We start from the raw sequence: 21,500 nt of genomic DNA, 5'->3' as shown, positions 1-21,500 counted from the left end.
CGATGTAGGGGACACGGGTTCGTGCCCCGGTCCGGGAAGATCCCACATGCCGCGGAGCGGCTAGGCCCGTGAGCCATGGCCGCTGAGCCTGCGCGTCCAGAGCCTGTGCTCCGCAATGGGAGAGGCCACAACAGTGAGAGGCCGCGTATCGCAAAAACAAACAAAAGTAGTCTTGGGACTTTGGTTTAGCCCTCCCGTCTCAGTGCTGAGTAGGTAACGTCACTAAAAAAGGGAAATGACGTTTATTTGCCCACTACCTTCATATTCTTTTTTTTTTTTTTTTTAATCGCGGGGCCGGCGCAGCAAACGAGGCGGAAAAGTGTGGCTGCCTGGCGGGCTCCAGCGCGGACGCCGATGGGAGATGCGGCCGGGCGCTCACCTCCCCTTCATATTCTATTTATGAATTTAACCTTACCAAAGCTTAGCTGTGGTGGGGTCAAAACCATCAAAGTTTCCTGAATGAAATCTGAAGCGGGCCCCCATACACCAGAGGGCAGGGAGAGACGGAAGCAAGGGAGGGGGAGGCAAGCCTCGCCGACGGGCAGGTGGCGGGTTTGTGAATCTCCCCCCGCCCGCCAGAATCCTCAGAGTTTACGGAGAGGTCTTACCTGCCTTGAGTCACGTGTACTGTATCCAGATGGTCTCAGCACCGCAGTGCTCTGGCAGGGCTGCCTCCTTGAAGTGGCTCCCACTGTGGAAACTGGGCAAAAAGCACATCCGCAAGATGGAGGAGGCGAGCATCTAGCTTGAGGGTCAACCGGAGGTCACATCCTCTCCGTGACCTCCTCCGACTGCTGTTTGTGGGCTTCTCTAGACTGGAGTCACTTCAGAATTGTTTAATTCTAACGTTCAGAGTCAGTCTGAGTTGCAGGTACAAATAAGTGACATACATGGCCAAAGACCAAATGTGTGCAAGTTTCTCAGTTGTATGTTGGCCCTCATACACCAATGGTCAGGAAGATAAATCTGGGAGTAACCATCGTTTTGGAAATATCACAATCATTTCTCTCTTAAAAAAAATTTTTTTTGATTCCCCCTCCCCTGACCTGTATATAGTTATGTAAAAATATGATTTCCTCCTTTCTGATTTTTCTATTTCAGTGGCAGATGTTTGACCATAAAACCTAACATTAGGACAAGGTCTAAAATTTATTATCTTTATTTAGATATCTTCTTAAAGACAGAAATATTAAAAACAAATATTAATATTACCAACCCAATTAAAAATAAATGGACGAGAATACATATAGAAAGAGGAGATTAAAGCTACTAAAATGGAGAACAGGATACTGATATAAAACAGAATATTAGTATTTTCTATTAGTACATCCAATTTTGAGTATTTATACTTCTAGAGGATCTGATATTAAAGACACATTATAAAAGCTACTAATCAAGAAATAAGTAAATTTTATTTAAAAATTAGCATAATATCTATAAGGGAACTATTTTATTATCAAAGTAAACAATTTTTCAGAACCACAAAACATATTTATACAATAAAACTGGCTCTATATACATTTTATAGAAAAAAGTATAAAGTATATTTGAATTTTAAAATATTTCCTATATCAAATGTTTATATAAGATTTGGTTACAAAGTTTAAATCTTTTAAATATAAAGGCAAACAGAAATATAAAGTTGTCAAGTAGAAACAATATTCAGATTTTTGGATTTATGATGTACTCCTAAGCTATTAACATGTGCTTGATTTTCTAGAGTGCATAATCTATGATAGCAGTGAAATTTAATGTGTTTCATATACTTATTTTATAATTATTTTACACCATTAATTTGCTGTTGTTGTTAATGTTATTATTCTTACCATGAAGTTGACCATTATATACCATGATATATAATTATATCATGGTTTGCCAAACAATTTTTCTCATTTAAATTCTCTTTGTAAAAATGAATATTGAATTGGATCCATCTTCTCTTTACAAGTAGTGCTAATTCCAGACTTCCCAACATCAGTCAGTAGCACCAATATTTCTTTAGTTATTTAAACTTGAAAATTCAGATTGACCTCTAATATCATCCTGTGCATTATCATCTCTATCCAGGAAGTCATGGTGTCTTGTAATTTCTTATTTCAAAACTGCATTTTCATTTATTCCACATGTATCTTAATCCATGCCCTGGTCATCCCTGAATAATGATACCTGACTCATAATGGTGCCCCTTCCTTGTTTCCCAGTAGATTAAAAAATAAACAACAACTCAGTTTTATAGTTGATATAATGTATGTTGACTTAATATGTTTATTAATTCACAACAACACAAGTCCTAGGCCCCAACTGGGCTAGTTTACAAAAGCTTTAAGCCTGAATATGTGAATTTTTCTACCTATCCAAATCGTTATCTTCTTTTAGCTCCCAGTTTAATCCCAGCTATATTTTGTGGTCTTTCCAAAGAACTGCAGGACCTATCAGTATTGCTCATATTTCTTGCGTTTCTCATTTTCACATATTCAGTAATCCCCCGGCCTGTCCCCAAAATATACCTAACCAGAATTTTTCCCTTTGTGGGAAGTAGCAGGTGGTTAGGAAGGTGAGAGTTGGGATTCTACTGACTGATGGCAGCTCACAGCCTAAGGAGAAAGTATTCAATATTATTATCAGGTGCTTCTAATTCAGAAAACATTTTTTTGGCAGGTGTGATTTTGTGAAAATAGAAAAAGACATAAGAATGAGATCCACTGAGTATGAACGATGGCCCTGATCCTGACACTGTCAGTGTGACCTTGGGCAAAGGACACTTAACTGAACCTCAGTTATATCATCTATAAAATGGCAATAAAAATATCTTCTTATTTTGTTGTAACATTTACAGAAGATAATATTTATCTCAAACACACACATGGTCTTTAAAAATTAGTTTCTTCCATATAAGGCTGAGTCCCATGTACATTTCTAATCAAGATAATGAGAAAATTATTGAAGTAGGTCTGATCTTCACCTGTTTGCAACTCTGCTTAGTCTGAAGTTCACTGTTTTGTGACAAAGCCTTCTGCTAGTTCACCTTTTCCTTTTAAAATGTTACGTTTATTTCTGTTCCAAATGGAGATGTATTTATAATCTTGGGACAAACGACATTTCATTTTAGAATACATAGTTTATATATAGTTGTTGGTGGTAAAATATTTGGTTGCTGTAAGTTTTTGAGGACTAAAGACTTTTCGATGATCTTCAGAGATTATAGTGTTCACTGTTTTGCATTCACTATTCACCCTAACACAAAGCAATGTGCACTGTAGAATTCAACAATTATTTGTTCAATGGGTCATGAAAATATTAGTCTATTCATGAGGTAAAAATGACGTTTCTTAATAATCAAGATTTTTTACACCATTGAAATAAAATCCTCAAAGTTGCTATATTCAGCTTTTGTATTCAAATGGCAATAAAGACATACTAAAGGCAAGCATTAGAGTTTAGTGATTATGAACTCTAGAGTTCAGTTGCCATAATTTAAATTCTGACTCCACTGATTACTCTGTTTATGACCATTATATGTTATTTAACTTCTCTATGACTTTGTTTTCTCATTTGTGAACTGGAGAAAATATTACCGCCTTTACATGTGTGATAAAAGTATAAGTGAAATATTTATCCCTATGCCTGACAACTAGTAAGTGCTCAGTAAACATTAACACATTTATTATTAGTAATAGTTGTTGTAGTGTTTTATTGTTTTTGGGTGACTAGCCAGATTTCTTATTTCCTGCTACACTCTCTGGCAGTAGGTTTTGTCCAGTTATTTTGAATCATCAGCTTACCCTAGAGAATCTGGGTATCCTGCCTTAATATGAATCCCAAAATATTTGACATCACAGTTCTGCAGATGTATCTTCTCCTTCTGCCCCTTGCTATAGACATAACTGTTATCCTAGGATATCAGATGATATGCTTACATTTTTTGGACCCTCTGATTTCAGTTGCAGCTGAAAGGGACACATCCATGTGATTGTGATCCACTTTCTTGCTCATGGTAAATCCCTCAAGTGAGGAAATGCCTGTCTTTGCTAACTGCCCTCGGGCTTATTTTACACTGAAGAGAATGGTGGAAGTCACGAAGCCTACATGTGTGTATATCGCAAAAGAGGGGCAGTCTAGATCGATGAGGGAAGGGAGCTTCTGGCCTTTTGATTGGAAATTCTTGGGGGTATTCTGTATACTTCTCTGAAATCCTAATGGAATCAAGACATGTTCCTCACCGTGGCCACTTTGGATCAGGCCCCTTTACACTGGTTCTGGAGATCACCTGGTAAATTATGTGCACATGGGACTTCCATTCATCCTCTGCTTTAAGTAGAACACAAGCAAGGAAGCATAATCCCCAAGATTTAAAACACTGAACACTCTAATCTTTCCTTCTCTCTAGTGTCAACATCCAGAATTTAGTAAAAACCTCTCAATTGTTCTTATGCAATTCCTTACATTCATTTCTTTTTCTGTTTGAAATCTTTTAGTTTAACAATAAGTACTAGATATGAAATGGCAAAACAAAGATACAGGAAATATGATCTTTACCCCAGACTTGCAAACCACCTCGTAGGCAACCACATCTTTTTATGTTTTAGGATCAGAGAATGTGGTAGATTGTATTATTCTTCAAAATAATCACCGAGCTTCCCATACTTCCCTTCCTCTAGGAAGTTTAGGCATCTCTTTCACGTTGACATAATGTCACACTGACACCACGCTTAGCAACGTGTCTGTGACTTTCTTCAGCCAAGGAAATATAAACAGAACAGATGTATGTAACTTCCAAGCAAAAGTTATTGTTATTTTTGTTATTTGAATGAGAATCTCCTGATTTCTATGTTTCCTTTCTTTATCTGTGAGATTGGAATTGTTCCATCAGCCTGGGTGGTCCTGAACTAAGGAAGTTGTGAAGCAAAGCTATAGTTGACCAAAAATAGACATGATGAAGAGATAGAGATACTTATTAAGAGATAGCAACAAGCATCCAGGGAGGGAATCGAAATCCTGAATCAAGACAATGACAATTGTGGGTAAGATAAATGATAAAATGATGCTTTTAGTGGTATTTAGGAAGTCTAGTTGATGGAACTTGTTGATGAATTAAGTGTAGGTGTACGGGTGACAGTGCTTGAATTCTGGCTCATATTACATCATGTTTTAATTTTCACAGCCTTGTGATTAATTTTCCTTTGTTTACTGTCTTTCTATCTCTCCCTTGCCAACAGAGTAATCTTTCTTATAACATAATTTTCATGATATCATTCCTTTTCTAAAAAGTCTTCCATGGTTCCCCATTACTAAAGAATTAAGTTCTATCTTCTTAGTTTTAATTATCTGTCATAATTTTTTAATATTCATTTCCTACTTCTCAGGGCCTTCCTTCTTTAAAGAAACTCTACTTCTTTTATTGTTCTTCCCCCAAAAGGATTTTTGAGTTTCCACTTAAATGCCTTGTCCCAGTCGCCACTTTTGCTTTAGCACTCATTTTATTTTTTACCTTTAATTACTTTAACTCTACTTGTTTGTTTTAGTCAAGTTAGATGAGGTTCATGTGTGGTAGCATACAACCCCCAAATCTCACTGGCTTACAAATAAAACCTTTATTACTCTCTCAAGCTACATGCTCGTTTTGGGACAGCTAAGCCTCTAATATTCTGTACATTAAACCATCCAGGCTGATAGAAAACTTCTATTTGAAGTAGGACAAACTTATTTTTGTTTTTCAATATTCTGCTGAGAAATGATAATGTTCTTGACCGTTCGTGTTTCAAAGCAAGTCATATACCAAATCTGGAGAAGACAATTAGGTCCCTCCCGGAGAGTGGAGCAGCAAAAATCTGAAAAAGAAAACCTGCACTGACAATATTTTCCAAATCATCACTTTCAATCTTTTCCAAGTCCCACTGATTTCATTAATCTGATCTTGTCTAACCCATATTTAAACATCACTTCTTTCTCAACTCTTACCATCTGCACTAATTATACAGCCCATTTTGTAATGCCCTAGGCAGGGGTCGACAGATTTTTCTAAAGGGATAGATAGTAAACATTTTAGATTTCAAGTCATAGGTCCCTGTGGCGACTACTCAACTCTGCCATTGTGGTGCAAAAGCAGTCATTGAAAATATGGAAAGAATGGGTGTCACTGTGCTCCAATCAAACTTCATTTTCCAAAGTAGGTGCTTGTCTGCTGCAGTAGCTTGCAGAACTCTTTCTCTGAGCAGTGACTCTCAAACTTGAGTGTGCATTGGAAACATCTGAAGGGATGTTAAAACATAGATTTGTGGATACTACTTTTAGAATTTCTGACTGGATAGGAATGGGGAAGGGCTTGAGAATTTGCCTTTTCAATATGTTCCCAGGTGATGCCTTTGTTTCTGGTCTGGGGACCACACATTGAAAACCTCTGACCTGCAGAACAAGGCAATATTCTTTATTCAACGACTTGCTATTTGTGATCAACAAACAAATCTCAATAAATAAATAAATTCTATTATAAAATTAAGAAATAAACAATGTTCATAATTTTCATTCATTAGCATATTCCTTTCTTCACAAAAGCCAGTGACTATACTTAGCCAGAGAATGCCCTGAATAAACTTTTATTGGCTACGAGTGAGTTACAATAAAGTTAGCATTCACCTTTTTAGAGTGACACAGCATACAGTGTCATATAGTGACACAGCTGTAAATATTATACTTTTCTATGCCGCCTTCACATGATGGACAGGTAACAAAATTGTTTTGTTTGTAAAGTCTCCCTAAGCTACTTCAGCTTGTCACGACACACAAAGCTTGGCTACACCAAATGCATCAACCCATTTATATTACTTCATACTTCCACTCTCCGAAAAAAAGATTTCAGAAAGACACACTAATTTTATTCTTATTTAACAGTGACATTGAAAAGACATTCTTATTTGTGCAGTTGTTCTAGCTACCAATCCTGTTTGTAGTTATACATATTTTAAAAACTCCATAGACAGTCTGTACTCTTGAGATTTTGACACACTTGGATTAAATGATTACCTCCAATATTGCTGCATTCTTGACATATAAATGATAAAGTGGCTTAGATTCTTAGAGAAAAAAAATGATTCCCCATAAACTTGTTTAAGCAAATTTCTATTCAGTAGTTAGCACTTCAGTAGTGAAATTGTTGGAGGAGGTCAAAAGGTCATGACTGCGTGTTGACCCACACGCTGGACCCGGATAGCCAGAAGCCCCTTACACCCCTCCCTTGTCCTTGGGATATACACCTGGCACCCTATTCCTGGCACTAGGAGCCACTTCAAAGATGCAGCCTTGAGAGAGTAATGTATTACTGCGACCGTCTGGACTGCATACATGATTGAACCCCGTTAAAGCCTCTATAAAACTTTTAGGATTCTGGCATGCAAATGTGGAAAATTTACTTGTCTTTCAGCCGCCATAGACAAACCCCATGTGTAAGTTTCTTTGCTTATTAAAACTGCATCTACCAATCTGGACTGTTCTGCCCCTTTCTCCAGTCTCCCTTTGCTCTCCGTGTCCTGGGGCCAGTTTTGAATTTCACCGCTGGGGAATTCCCAAGGCTGTGAACCCACAGAAATGTAAAGAAAGATCATCACAGATAAAGCAGGCGTTGTGCTACAGGGATTTTGGAAGAAGTAGCATTATTGTTTTCAATAGTGTTACTCCTCATTGTAAGATTTTCTAATCATTATAATATTCAATAAAGGTGCAATTTATCACTAAAAAATTCCCCCATTTAGGGAAATTAATGTCAGTTTAAAAACTCTTACCAAAGTAGACTAACGTATCCTCTGAACACTTTGTAGTACCTCACAGAATCTGGACCAAGTTCTATCAGCGTGGAAACAGGTAAATAAAACAAGTAGAAATTGCTCGAATAAGGTGTTGTCATCAATTAGCTGATCGTTGCTCAAAGTTTAGAGAATGAGACAACTTCCAGGTAAAATGGGCTTTATTTTTCTGGTTCCACAAAAATAAAAGAATCAGTTTACTTGGGGGCGTGAGGGCTAGAACGTAAGCCCTTTGCCTCGCAGCTGCTAGTCGTCTGATTCTGAACAGACCTCAAGCACTTAACGGCCAAAGCTGCGGCGCTAGCTAACCCAGGTGCCCTCACTTTCTCCGCGCCCAATCTGCATCCTCTACTAAGCTCACTTAATGAGGGCTCTGAGAGCTCACTTAATGAGGTTTCTGAGAGCTTCGATTCCTTCAAAGCATTGTGCCATGAACGCTAGGGGGGAAAAAAAACAAAGAAGATGAATTTCAAATATAGGATTCAATTACTTTTCACAACTCGATGATGTGTCAGAGGCACGCTGTGTTTTGTTTTGAGGGCGGGGAGATGACTGGGAGGGAATCCTGGGCCCCCATTGGCTGGCCGCTCGGCGCTGCAGCTGAGCTCTAGCCGGTCGGCGAGCATCATTGATCTGAAGGGTAAACGTGGAGGGAGCCGCAGAGAGGGGGTCCAAGCGTCTCTGAGAAGAGAGGCAGACGCTTCCAGGAAGAAAGTCGTGTCTACTGGCTGCCCGGCTTGGAGGACCTTTTGTGACTGAAAGGGGACACAATGCGAGGCAGTTTGCTGCTACAGTGATTCAGAAGAATAAGAGAGAGAGAAAGAGAGAGAGAGTGAGATCTCACCCTCGTTGCAAAGCCTGGCTTGTTGCATCCTGCTGCTTGTCTTTCTGCCGCTGCTCCTGCAGCCGACGTGTCTGCCATAAGGTAAGGTTTCCTGTTTTTGATGGGGATTGCATCATGTGTGATCGCTTCAGGGTACACGCGCAGAAATTCATACACGATCAATAAAGTGTTGCCTGGCGTAACCAGAAGCTGAAGGAGGGAGGCTGCACACAGGTCTGGCATTTCAATTAGGAACTGGTGCGTGGGTTTGCTTTGGGAAACTTCGGTAAGTTCTAAACAAGTCTCTTGTCTTCAGAGCGCGAGGTTAACTTAAAAAGAGAGGGAAAGAAATGTTTTAGCCACTAATGTACGTTGCTTCGCTGTGCTAAACTTTCAAATGAAAATAATGCTAGGTGTTCAACTGGTTATATTATAAATGACTTTATTAATATCTTTTTTACACAAAGGAATTAATGCTTTATTTTCAAACGTCTTCTGTAAATGTCTCAACTGATTTTTATTAAAATACAATAATACCCCTACCCCATTCTCCACTGATTTTTATTAAGACATATAGGTTTTTAAACTTCATTCTTCATTAAAAATTAAACAACTGTAAAGCAATGTAAATGTTTCGATAGCTAGTCTCTCAGTATATAGCCCTCTCAGTTTCCTACCACAAAACTAATTTGGGACAAGTGGAAGAGGTACAGATTACTAGGTCGACTGTGGGTTACATAATAGGCATTTCAAAATTATCTTAATGGTATTAATCATTTAGTGGTCCACTTAAAAAGCAAGAAATATGTATAATAAAGGACATGCTAGTAAATCAGTTTTAAAGAGACCTTCAGCATTTTATAGATATTTTCTTCTTTTTAAATATCATTATTTTTCTCTTTTTCCACCTGAATTACAGTGGTTTCAGAACCTTTGTAGTCCAGAGTGTTTGATGTCTCATCTTATAGACATATTTCTCTGTACTCTCGAGAGAGGGACCTGACATACTTTTGGCTGATTCTGTGACCATGGGGATGATTTTCAGCTTCTCCTCAGGTATTTTGAAGCTCATTCCCAGACTGCTCAGCTAGAAAATTACCTTACATCCTGAGTAGCAAAAAATTAGAGTAGATTCTGAAAATGTATTTACAGTTTTAAATTACACTATACATGACCAAAACATGAAAATCCAACCGTGCCAAGCAGATATTTGCTTGATCTTTTCAGACACTTGATCCGTTTTAAGATTGTAAAATAATATCCAGACACACAGCTGCCTAGAAATATTGAACCTCATACTTCAGTACCATCACTTATTCATTAAATTATCCTAAGCAAATTGAGAATCATTTCAACTTATGTGCCTTCGTTATTATTTCTAAAAAGGGATTTAAGTGAACACATTTTTATTACAAATATTTCCGTGATACCAGAGGTCTGTTCAGGATTGAAAGTCAGGTGGTTACTCTTCCCAAGCTATAGTAGTTGCTTAAGGCTCTGTTTTAGAATGCTCGAGAGCACAACCACACACAAAGTAGCTTTCCACTTACCTAACTAATCTGCACATCAGCTGGTTCAGTAACAAAATCTCAGGAGCATTCCTTCACCTGCTATATGAACTACCGGAATAAAAAGAGGTTGTGTATTAATTTGAAAATTCAATTCCAGAATACAATGTATTTTCCCCCTTATTAATAGCTCTTACTTTGAAGACTAACCTCCAAGTATAACCCTGCCAATGTTAAGCTCCTACCCCCTTAAAAAATAATCCCATTTTTTTTTTTTCTGTTTTGTTCGGCAAATCTCTGGTTGCTGGATTCTTAACTTCTACTGCTGTGTAGCATTTTCAAGCAGTAGGGGGAAGTTTTCAAGCCAAGGATGCTTTTTTTTTCCTACTGGACTTCATTCCTTCCACTAATGTGCTTAGTGATATGATCATTTTAGATAATTGTCACAAAAAGAGCTGAATTATTATAGGAAGGAGGGTGTCATTTGTTCTACATGTGGGATGATACATATTAAGTCTTTATCACGACAAAAACACTGCTTAGCTTATGGGAAAAAATCCCGTTAATGCTTCATGTGACATACTTATACCTCAGTATGACTGCATCCTTTAAGGGTGGAGCACAAAACTGATCTCCTTAGATTGAGAATCTTTTGCATCTGGTATTTTGGCAGGATGTGTTTCATGAAGTAGTCTGTGATTGATTGGTTGCAATCAATCATTTATCATTTTGTGGTTGGTAAGAATATCTGTCACTCTTACTTCTTAAAATGCACTGTAATGAAAGTCAAATCACTCTTGCTGATGAAATAGAACTGCAAATAGTCTGCTTAAACTGTTCTTACATGACATGTGAAACATTACTGTTTTCACACCGATACCATTTAGATGCCATGTGATTAAATCTAACAATTATGGTAGGAAGATGCATAGAGTGATACTTCTCCTCAGAAGTGACCCACGTTTTCATGTAAAGATATCAAATTTAAGAACTTGTGTAATAAATGACCTACTAGTAGACTTTATTGTAAATGTCTTTATACTTCCAAAGGAAAAGTGTGATTACATATGTCTCCTTTAAGGTAAGATTCTGTTCTTTTATTCTTTTAAACAAATGATAGCTGTTTTTAAACTAATCATGTCCTGTATTACCATGTCAGTGTTACCATGTGAATAGATAACATTTTGCTTATAATGTGGCGCCAATTCTTGATTCTATTAAACTATAGTTGCAAATTATTTCATCTTTCTCATTAAACAAATGCAGAGTTTTAATTTTATGGCTAGGCTTAACTTATGTGGAGAAACATAAACTTAATCATATAAATAAGGAATGAAAATTTATGATTTTTACTGGGAATGTTCTTTCTACTTTACTAATATATGGTAATTGAACAACTTACACTCTTAGAGCTTTTTTAAAGCATTTTAACTTTTGGCTTTAAGGCAATTGCATTTTTTTCTGGATTATCATGCTAAAAGTGTGCTATATCATCACCAAACTTCAAAAGGAAAATATGTGTGTGAATGTGAATAATGCTGCCTATGTTGAATATCAATAGTGGTTACTCAAAGTTATTTTTAAGCATTACATGATCACATGCTGTGGAGTAACATTTTTAGAAAAGACCAAGAGAAAATAATGACTACCAAAAAATCAAATAACAGGTGAACTTCATATAATGTTATTCTGCTTTTTGTGAGATCCCTGATAAATGTTCTAAGGATTCATTTATTCAATTATTGATTATCAATTAATTTAATAAGCACCTGTAAACTATTGAAAACAGGGCAAATGCTTACTGTTTTTATAAATTTAGCTTCATTCAGGTTTCTATCACTCTATCATATTATAACTCATGGTATTAAGGGATAAATTAAATCTTCAATATGCTTCAGTTTTTTTTACTAAAGAGTTATGGCTTTCTTTCATAACCATTGCTCTGAATATCCAAGTTATTACTCTATAAATGCATTTATGTTACCTTGAATATAAAGGATATTTCATTTGCACAATGTAAACTTTTTCTTAAAATATGTATATCTCATGCATATATGTGTAAAGATTCAGGTGAGAGCAGGTGAGGCCCTAATCTGTGCAAAGATGCTCATTAGAGAAATATAGGACTTAACATCTCAACTGCTAAACTTAAGTGTTCAAATGGCTGAATGATGCATATTTAGTTCCGAGTACCAAAGAAGCAGTGAAACATTAGGGCATAGGTGGTGAATATAGACTTATCCACAAAGTAGGATGCTAGTTACAAGTATAATTGATTATACCTTAAGTGTGCCCTATAAACAATGGATTCTATAGCTCCTATTTGCTGAAAAGTTATTATATAAAATGTTTTTTTCCATGTACATTTGGGAGTCATGATTTATTGTCTGCATGACGATGTGGAAAGATCAAAACTTGGGAGTAAGACAATGGTTTGAATGAAAATTTTGAGAGTTATTCTGTGGGCATTTTAGGGCAAATTGCTTAACTTTTTGATCCTTGGTTCCTTCTCTTGATTTAGTATATGACTGCATAGACGACACTCACTAGTGGTCAGGTCTTTCTCCTTTTAAACTTCCATGACTATAGCAAGCTGAATTTGTAGAGATTAACTACAGTCAGAGCTGGCCTGCTGGGTTAAATGAAAACATGTGGTGGCCAGGATTTTTGATGTATTGGAATTTACTTGTCATGTTGGGATAGAAGTGGTTTCCAGGTCACTTAATTTTAAAAAATCCATTTATTTTTGGCAAGCATGCTTTCAATAGACAGGCATGGATGTTTCTGCTAGTTTAAAGAATCAGTGAAGTTTAGATTGTAATGAAACTTTTACCACCATATTTCAAAAGGATTAGAAGTCAAGCAAAGAGAAGAGGAGGTAGCTAGAGAGAGTACAGGGTCACAGGAAGTTTGTGGGTTTTTTTTTTAATAGATACTTGAGCATGTGAATAGATGAGGTGGAAATCTTTAGAAAGAGAAAGGAAATATTGGATCAAGGTTTTAGAGTATTGGAGGAGTCATTAAAAGGACATGATTGCCGTTTGACCCTCAGCTGAATTGGGCAGTTGCAGGGTCCTCATCCCTCCTCTGTCCTCGGAATGTAGTCCCGCCCACCATTCCCACACTAGGAGCTGTTTCAGGGACACAGCCTTGAGAGAGTAAGGTGTTGTTGAGGCTATCTGAACTGAATACATGACTAAACCCCCTTAATGCCTCAATATAAAGATTTAAGATTCTGGCGGGTAGGTGCAGAGATCTACTTGTCTTGCTGCTGCTCAAGACAAGCCTTGTATATGTTTTGTTGCTTATTAAACCTGACACCTACCAATCTAGAGTGGTCTTCCTTTTTGTCCTGTGTCTCCTTGGCCTCCATATATAGGGCCAGTTTCAGATTTCACCTGGGAAGCTCCTGAGTTTGTGAACCAACACAGAGAAAATGAAAATTTACAACATGGAAGGCATAGGTGGAAGATACAATTAGAAGATGTCTTTAATTTTAATAATGCACGTGAAATAGTATTCAATAATAATGCAAGTGAAATAAATATCAAACAATTTTAGCTGACATTTCAACATTTATTAAAACAATATCTTGAATGTCAAAAAAGATTGTTAGGAAATAACCAAAATGTGATGCTAAATAATTTATCCAAAGTAATACTTTAAAATGTAATTGAAAGAGATACAAATGCTTGGTAAATGTTGAGGACTGGAGGAAGTTAACATTAGTAGACTCTGTTCTGCCCACGGAAAAAAAAATGTGTGCTATCATAAGCACTAAATGGTATGATACATTTAAAACTCTTTCTCAGGAAAGAGTATATGAACGTTTGAAATAACAGGCAAATAACATGGACCTAGAGTGTCATACAGAGTGAAGTAGGTTCTGATGAGCCTAGGGGTAGGATAGGAATAAAGACGCAGACCAGACGTAGAGAATGGACTTAAGGACATGGGGAGGGGGAAGGTTAAGCTGGGACGAAGTGAGAGAGTGCCATGGACATATATACACTACCAAATGTAAAATAGCTAGTGGGAAGCAGCCACATAGCACAGGGAGATCAGCTCAGTGCTTTGTGACCATCTAGAGGGGTGGGATAGAGAGGGTGGGAGGGAGAAGCAAGAGGGAGGACATATGGGGATATATGTATATATATAGCTGATTCACTTTGTTATAAAGCAGAAACTAACACACCATGGTAAAGCAATTATACTCCAATAAAGATGTTAAAAAAAAAATCCAAAATGAAGTGTCCTCTGACAACTTTGTGAGTCAATGGTACTTCCATGAAAGGTAGCCATTACTCCAAGGGATATGATTTCAGGCAGATTTAAAAGCAAGATTTTACTTAAACTCTACTTTTCTCTAATTACTCGCAATAGGATAGTGAGTGAAAAGTGAAAAATAAACTCTTGGCAAGACTTTATATGTTTAGCTGGGCAAGAATGGGAAGCCCAGAATAATTTTCTGAAATAGATGAGTGTTTCACAGTGAAACATCTAGTTATCTTAATCAGTACCCAGTATTTGTGCTAAACTGCCTTCACCACTATATAAGATCCTAACAGAGAAGACAGTTCAGTATTAGAATTTTAGCTGTTGGAACCAGAATTAGATTTATGTCAAGTAATCTAGCACATACAGTGAATTTCTGTGTATATCAAATATAAATAATAGACATCTTAACAGCAGTATTAAAATATTGATTCGGTAGTACCTTCAAATCTCAATATTTCATGTTTATTTCACAAGGAATTGTATTACCTACAATTATATAATACTAGTAATGAGGGAAACAAAGGTATAAATGAAAATTTATGGTGTGTAATCTGTCCCATCCCAGTAGTTTACACACACCTCCAGACAGTGACATTGGCAAACAGGTTTTACTTTTGAAAAACAAAAACTAAAGTCAGGCATGTTCAAAATACACAATCACACCACAGAGGAAAAGGCCCAACTCGGAGAGTTTGGGCTGGATTGTAAAATATGAAATCTTTTTGGAGGAAAATTTGGCAGTATCCATGAAAATTTAAAATCCAGTGATTCCAATACTCAGATTATATTCTGCAGAAATATTTTCATCTGCTTTTCATTGCCTTGTGATTTTATTATTCTCTCCCTGACTGCTTCTCCTTCTTACTTTCCTTTGCTGAGTTTTCTGTCTTCAGACCTATACAGTTAACCCTTGGGCAATATAGGCATTAGGGGTGCTGACCCTCCACACAGTTGAAAATCTGCCTGTGTTTCATAGTCAGCCCTCTACTTCTGGTGTTCTTCTGCATCAGCAGTTTCGCATCTGTGGATACAACCAACTGCAGACCATGAAGTATTTACTGTCAAATTTTGCATATAAGTGGATCCTTGCATTTCAAACCCATGTTGTTCAAGGGTCAGCTGTAAGTAGATACTATCAGAACATCCCAGGACCCAGTTCTAGGCCCTACTCACCTCTCTATGTAGAAACTCACTGAAGAGGTAATCTCGTTTAGTAGCACAGGTTTAAATGCCATCTGAACGCCTCCTTCCAAGTCTGTGTCTTTGTCTCCAATGCCTATGCTGAGCATCATATTCCAATCTCAGAATGCCTACTTTGTATTTCCACGTGCATGTCTGTCTTAGTCTGCTTGGGCAGCCAGAACAAAACACCATAGACTGGGTGGCTTAAACAACAGAAACTTATTTTCTCACAGTTCTGGAAGGTAGGAAGTCCAAGATTAAGATGCTGGCTAATTAGGTTCTTGGTGAGAGTTTCTTAGTTTCCAGATGGATGTCTTCTTGCTATGTACTCACATGACTTCTTGGTCCTGATACAAAGAGAGAGTGAACAAACTCTCTGGTGCTTCTTATAAGGGCACTAATTCCATCATGAGGACCCCATCCTTATGACCCCTTCTAACCCTAATTACCTCCCAAAGACCCTGTCTCTAAATACCATTATATTGGGGGTTAGCAATTCAACATATGTGCCCCTGAATTTTGGGGGTCACAGTTTAGTCCATAGCAACATCTAAATATTTTAAACACAAGTTCAAAAATCAAACTATTGATTTTTACTCATTCTTACCACAACCTAAATATAGTAACTTTTAAAATTCTCTTCATGCCAGTAAACTATATAATTATTCATTTAATTTTTAAAGAACTTAGGGTCAACTTTGAGACCTTGCTTTTCCCCCTTCTCCCCACAATCAGTGCCACTGTTTAGTCTACTGGCTTCATGGCTTTATTGTCTATATATATCATTCATTCAGTCACTTCTCACCTCCACCATAGTTAGCTTTGATCCAGCCACTGTTATCTTAGTCTCCAAAGTGGTCTTTAAAAGACTGCTTCTTCTGTTATCTCTCTCCCCCAACATTTTATTGCACAATACCCAGACGTAAACGCTCCAGTATCACTGTCAACGTATTTCCATAGCTTAAAGCCAGTATCTGGTATAGACCCTCCATTTTCTTTCCCATTATACCCAATTTAACCCTGCCACAGGGACTTCGCACTCACCCAGCTTCCCCCTTTACTTCACGTAGATCTTGGTTTAAATATTCTTGCTTCAGAGCTATGTTCTCTAACTATTCTATTAATACCACTTCCTTCTCCAGAAGAATTATTTTTACCCATTATACATTTAATTTTATTTAAATCAAACCTGCTTCAGCTCACACGATACTGCATTATATTATCCGTCTTCCAAAATAAAATGCAAGCCCCATGAGGGAAGCCCTACAAAAGTACCTGGTCTGGTAAATGAATAAATGAATGAATGAAATAATGGATATAAATTCATCTAAACATACACATGCATATAAAAGGAGTTGAACAATTTGTATGATGATATGTTTTTTTGTGTGTGTGTGTGGTACGCAGATCTCTCACTGTTGTGGCCTCTCCTGTTGCGGAGCACAGGCTCCGGAAGCACAGGCTCAGCGGCCATGGCTCACGGGCCCAGCTGCTCCGCAGCTTGTGGGATCTACCCGGACCGGGGCACGAACCCGCGTCCCCTACATCGGCAGGCGGACTCTCAACCACTGCGCCACCAGTGAAGCCCTGATGATATGTTAAGAATGGTTACATTTAGGGAGGAAAGTGAGACATACTTGTGAATTACGTGACTTTTTATAGTAATCATGCATATAACTTGGCCCATAAATGTAATTATCACTAATCATGCCGTTTGTGTGAGTATTCAGTACTAAAACAGTGTTCTCCCATTAAAATGATTAAGGGAATAAAAAGGACACAATTTGAGTGTCAGCCTACCAAAAAAAATGGTTTTAAATTTAAGACAGAATAATTTGGACAAATACTAGTTATTTTTTCACCTCAAGATTCAATACTATCTCACTGTGTATAATGTCCCTGATTCCCTATGGTGTCTACAATTAAAAAAAACCTCCCAAGATAAACTAAAATGGGGGAAGAAGGCCTGTAAAGATTTGTCTTAATTGGCTCTGAGATTCAGTTTTGTTATCTAAAGAGAACAGGGAAGAATCAGTATTAACACCTGGACTGGTGTCTGTGCAAAGTCCAGAGCTCCTAAAGTAACAACTAAACTGCTTAATCTTAAAACCCTCCAAGGTTTAATTCAGTAGCTCTCTTCAGAAGGGCATTGCTAATTCTTCCTGAATTGCTGCTGCTGCTAACTGCACTGCCTTAATTTGAATAGTATTCAAAATTCCATTCTCTCTAATGGAGTTAATTGCATTATGAAAGTGGCTTAGAGTGGAAACTTATTTCCTCTCCTGGAGTATCTCTCTACAGAGTCCTTTTTTTCCCTTTCAACTTGACACGTGTGCACATTTATACAACATAATGTCACAAATGCAGCGTGCCCTATTTAAACCGTTTCAAAGAATCTTTTTAAAAATATTTATATACACACCGAAGCATGTTAGCTCTCCAAAGTGCCTGCAATTTTATATATGCTAAGGCCATCTGATCTAATAGACTCTAAGTCCTTGGAACATTAACAAATCTCTGAGCTTTTAAATAGGCTGTGACCTCTTCATTTAGAGGGCTACTTCAATAAAGCAAAGCCTCACTTAGGTTAATGATGGATCATGGAGCTGTTTGATTTGCAGTGAGTTAAGTTGCCTATTATCCCCTAACGATCATGTGGATCATGTTATCACCTCCAAATAATGAGTCAAGCCCCTTCCCTTGTTTCTGTAGATTTCCAAGTCATTACAGGAAATCTTAGTGTATAAGTCCATGAGGCTTTATGCCTGATAACTGTAGATGAATTATTATTTTGGCCGAGCATATGAAATTTAAGCTAAGGGTCCATTTCCTCATGAGAATATCAGCAGCTTATTCAAAGTTCATCTGAGCATCTTGAACAGAAAGACGGACATTCTCTCCATCTTCCCCCACCCCGTCAGTTAAGCATCCTTCAAATTATATTCACATTTTCCATCTACTTTTGCTCCCTGATGCACATATACACAAGCATGCCCACAGACAGAGAGAGACAGGTAGACAGTGAATCAACCCATACATTTAAAAAATGCTACATTAATTGTAAATGTCATATCAAGGGGCCAAAAATCCGTTTTATGATGCCAACATGGTGATTGCTTCCTTTTCATGTGTATTTTCTGCAGTCTTTTTAGAGGCACATGTTCATGCTAAGAAATCTTTAAAATTAAGGAAAACTCACTGCAAAATATATTTTAAATGCTTTTCAAAGCATTTCTGTGATGCCCTCACATTTCACATTTATCACTCGTGGTGTGTGCATGTGTGCACACACACAAATGTTCAAAGCAACTTCTTCAGTAAGATCTCTGAAGCTAGCTAGATGTTTCTGATAGAAGGCAATAAACTCTTTTGGCATTAATTCTTCCTAAAAGTGAAACACTTCTACACTATAGAGAAATCTATATAAAATATGAATGACAGGAAAAAAATAACTTCATTTATTCTTGCTCTGTGATTTATGGTGTGGAGACAACAACCATGGAGGAGGTGAAGAATGGTGAATTCTTCTGTGTTTGATGCTAATTTTACAGCACTATGGAAAAAGAGAACATTGTGCCATTCTCTGAATCTCTAAGTGAATTTGTTTAAAGGTGGTCCATTAGTTCATGTCACCATGGAGAACTAGTACGTTATGAATGTTTTTACAAATAGACTTGGAAAAATTCCCCAGTATTGTGGATTCACAGAGAACTACCCTAAAAAATTATTACATTTTGCTTTCCAATTACAAAGCTATGATTAATAATTTAAGGCAGTGCCAAGATACTTTCATTAATGGTTACTTAACCAATTTTTGTACATACATTGACTCTTCCATTCTTTAATGCCAAGGAAAGTTTCAAGCTCCATAAAAGTAAGAAAAAGTAATTTTAGACTGAAATGGTAGCGCCAACTTCTCTTATCAAAAACCAAAAACCCAAAAATATACCTATCATTCTTTGACAGAAATTAAAGTAAAAATATTACAAAATGTATGAAGACATTTCCTAACTTTTTCTTGGGCTTATAACACGTTAAAATGCATTTAACTTCATCAGTTCAAAATGTTTAAACTGTATCAGGAGATTTTTATCATGACTGAAATCAGTGTGAGTATTTTTGATGACAAATTACAAAAATATCAAGACGTCTCATAGTCTCTAGTCCCCATCCTTTATTTCTCAAAATATTTTCAACTTTATGTCGTGTCCCATATTAAAAAAATCTAGATGGTTTAGCATTTCTAATTTTATTATGGAATTTCATCTCTATTTCTGGGTGACCACTCAGCTTATAACTTGACATTCTAGAGCTATCTTGCCTTATTCCTGATTTACCGTGTACCCTTGACCTGTAAAGTTAGTGGATCATTAGTTAATACTTGATTCCAGGTTATTTACTTGACCTTAGCTCTGGTTCCTGACTACTCTCAGCCTCCGTAATGGTCAGTGGCATTTCAGCACTCCCTTGTGAAAAACTCATGGGCCACGTCTTTCATGGACAGCCTGACACTGGATGACACAGCCCTCTTCTTGAGTTCTACAGCCTAGCTCCATCCATGTTAACAAAGTCATAGAATGTTCATTTTCCCCTTACGTTGCATCAGCTTGCTTTTAGCTATGTCCATATAGTAATTTTAGCCATCTGCCATTTAAAATACTTTTGACATTATTTAACACTGTCCATTTCAGGTGACATGTTTATATTTTAAAAGAGGCCATCTGGAGGTGATGTTTAGTCCAAGTCATGAATAACAAAGTTTGGGATTCCATGACAGTTCCATGGATGCTATTTTGAGGATTTTTTTTTCTTTTCAAATATAACATGTTAGATGTTTTCATCAGTTGTCATCTGATGTATTTTGTTACTTAGATGGTAATTGCTACGTTTCTTGTTTAAGTATATTTCATAATATAAGTGTAATGCGTGCTCATGGCGAAGAAAATCAGTTATTGCTGAATGTGTTAAACTGAAATTTTCATCTCCCCTCTTACTCACCTATTTTCCCACTTTCCAGAGATAACTGCTCACACCAGCAGTTTCCTATGTATTCTTCCAGAAACTTTCTGCCGGCTCATACATGTTTGGATATATAGAAGACTATTCTCTTTCTTCAGTTTACTTGATGATGATTTGACCCAGTTAATTTCTCTCTCCTTAACACAATTTTTTAAACTTGAGTTCCCAGATGCCCACACACCTTTGGTTTTCCCTTTTACCTCACTAGCAATCCCTTCTCAGTTTTATTTGCTGGTTTCTTCTTTTTTCCCTTAATATTGAAGCAGCTTTGGTTTTCTCCTGTCTGTCTACACCCACACATCCAAGTGATCTCATCCAAGTTCATAGTTTTAAACACCATATGTTGACAGCTCCCAAATATATATCTCCAGCACAGATCTCCCAAACTCTAATCTCCTATACCCAACTGCTTTCTTGGCACATAGTACACTTGTATGCCTAATAGACATCTCAAATTCATGTGTCCAAAGTGAACTTTCGGTCGTCACTCACAAATATATTCTCTCCTCAGATTTTGCCATGTCTATTCATAAACTCCATCCTTTTAGTTACTCAGACTAAAATTTCTCAAACTCTCTTACATCCTCTGTTTCTCTCTCATTGCATATTTAATCTGATAGGAAATCCTGTTGGCTATACTTGCAAAGTATGTGTAGAATCTTCCCAATTTTCAGGAGTTTCACTGTTCTCACCATGATTCTAGTAGTAATAGTTGCCTATATGAATTATTGCATTAGCCTCCTAACTTGTTTACTTCTAGCCCTCCGAAGATAAGCCTCAACAGCAAGGGTCATCCTTTGAAAAAATGTCAGCTCATGTTACCCCTCTGTTCAAAACCAACTGATGGCTTCCCATTTACCACAGAGGAAATGCCAAGGGTCTGTTATGAGCTGT

General features: G+C 37.2%; 1 protein-coding gene across 4 annotated transcripts in view; it reads left to right on the top strand.

Annotated features, from left to right (window-relative positions):
- The first annotated feature begins 8,377 nt into the window (after positions 1-8,377).
- The window catches only part of CDH12 (cadherin 12), a 986,970-nt gene continuing 973,847 nt past the window's right edge, over positions 8,378-21,500 (top strand). For 2 of the 4 annotated variants that reach the window (XM_067730429.1, XM_067730430.1), the window contains exon 1: positions 8,738-8,905. The gene's annotated coding sequence lies outside the window, so the exon portion shown is untranslated. The other 2 variants (XM_067730428.1, XM_067730432.1) reach the window with 2 other exon arrangements.

Source organism: Pseudorca crassidens, chromosome 3, assembly GCF_039906515.1.
Source record: "Pseudorca crassidens isolate mPseCra1 chromosome 3, mPseCra1.hap1, whole genome shotgun sequence".
Lineage (NCBI taxonomy): Eukaryota > Metazoa > Chordata > Mammalia > Artiodactyla > Delphinidae > Pseudorca > Pseudorca crassidens.
The sequence above is the reverse complement of the archived record's forward strand: the minus strand, read 5'-3'. Positions and strand labels throughout refer to the sequence as shown.